This window comes from Arachis ipaensis, chromosome B05 (assembly GCF_000816755.2).
Source record: "Arachis ipaensis cultivar K30076 chromosome B05, Araip1.1, whole genome shotgun sequence".
In the NCBI taxonomy this organism is placed as follows: Eukaryota; Viridiplantae; Streptophyta; class Magnoliopsida; order Fabales; family Fabaceae; genus Arachis; species Arachis ipaensis.
In genome coordinates this window covers 132,335,051-132,337,056 of record NC_029789.2, presented here as the reverse complement: position 1 = coordinate 132,337,056, position 2,006 = coordinate 132,335,051, and positions in this window count along the sequence as shown.

The window sequence follows — 2,006 nt, the reverse complement described above, 5'->3', positions numbered from 1 at the left end:
ATTTTATTATTTTATCTCAAAATCAATTTCAATTTAAATAGGTTTGATTTAAAATTTTATTCCATCAAAATTTTACTTAAAAGTTAAAACTTAAAATATCTAAAATATTCTCGTAATATAATTAATTCTTAATTTTTCTATACTTATTTTTTTCTCAACGTCTTTCACTTTTTAATATACATTTTCTCTTCTCTCACCACTTTCATTTCCTTTTTTTCTCTTTTCTTCAATTCATTCAATATAATATGAATTTAATTTTAATGCACTATCAGTGTAAACTAGTTTTACACATGCATTCAATTACGTAATACCACATCAGTAAAAATAACTATCTTTCACATTGACCAAGTGAATAGTCATTTAAAAGAACGGATGTAATTACACGACTGTGTAAAACGTTCTACTGCATCAAAATTAAATTACCTATTTTTTTGGAAGGTCTATTATGGGATTTTTTAAATAAATAAAAAAATATTTTATTTACTGAAATAGGTAAGTTATAGCTTTATTACCAAAATCTATTTTTTTATTTATCTCGTTTACACTGTACATAATTTGACTTTGAATATATCTCGTTTATAGTGTATAAGACACATCACGGGTTACACGTATCACATTTGCATACATGATACGAGAGATACTTAAAGTCAACTCGTTTACAATGTAAACGAGATATATATTGAATTAAAATGTTTTCACTGTAAACGAGATATAGTACGACAAAAATCAATCAGTTATAAAAGAATCTACAAACTATTAGTATTCTCCACAAATATCTCAATCATTCTTCTCATCTATTTCTTCGATAAATTTAGTAAAAATTTCTAGTGTTGGTGGTTATTTTGTTGTGACGGTGCATCCCAACTGTCACATGAGAAATAATGACACTGGGGTTGCATTTGAGTGTAAAAATCCTATTCTAATGTGCACTCAGAGAGAATATTCTTTGTCTGAGTTAAAGGGTCTGATATTGACGCACATCGGTGGTAATGAGAGAATGTTAGAAGAGTTTGTTATCGGATGCTAACACTGATGGAAAATTGAGTGTTTTGTCTGTTTTGCCCCGATGGCGATGAGCATGTGCAAGTTATGTTTGATGTCCACGGGAGAGTCATGGCGGAACAAGTGATGAAGCTTTCTGCGGATGTCAACGATGTTGGCGATGGTGGTTCTGGTAGCTCGAATTTTATCCAAGATTACCCACCTCTTGCACCACTACCCTGCACTGTGCTAGTCTGGAGGTGCCCATGGACATGGACAGTGAGGAGTCCAACGAAGAGTATGTTGCCGATAGCAACGAGGGTGGTTCTTCTGATGATGATGAGGATGAGGACTTCGTACCAGGAACCTGTCGACATTCACCGGATCTCTAGGCACTGGCAACTTCCCACGGAATTGGCGTTTCACCCGATCAACGTGGTAAAACTCCACAATGTTGAAGCAGATGAGGGAAACAACATTCATCCATGTCCCCTCACTATGCCTCATTTCTTAACTAGTCCAGGTACAGGGCCTGCAGGGCTATGTTATCGTACGACATCCATAGGAACTGTATCAGTAAATTGTAATATAACCATCAGGTCCAGTGTATTACATAGGATATTTAACGTTTAGAGACAACTAAATAAAACTGAATTGCGTAGACCTGTCTATCAGGTGGATACCACTGAGAAAACCTATAGTATATCTACAAAATGAGGAGCAGAGTGCATCCAGCAATATCCGTGGTATCTCGATGTGCTATATGGTATAAAGAATGGTACGTCCATGCAAGCACAGCGGATTCTCAAGACATACCACGACACCTCTCGAAGTCTGCCAACAATGGCAACCATTTGATATGCACTTGATTGTTTAACTTGCCGATCATCAGGTAACCACCGATCAAAAACATGATATAACACCTCATGTAGTGTCAGAGGGTGGCTGTATCAACAGTAGCTGGGATATGCCAGACCCGGTTCCGAAGCCATGTCATCTCGATGGAAAATGATTCCTTCCGTTAC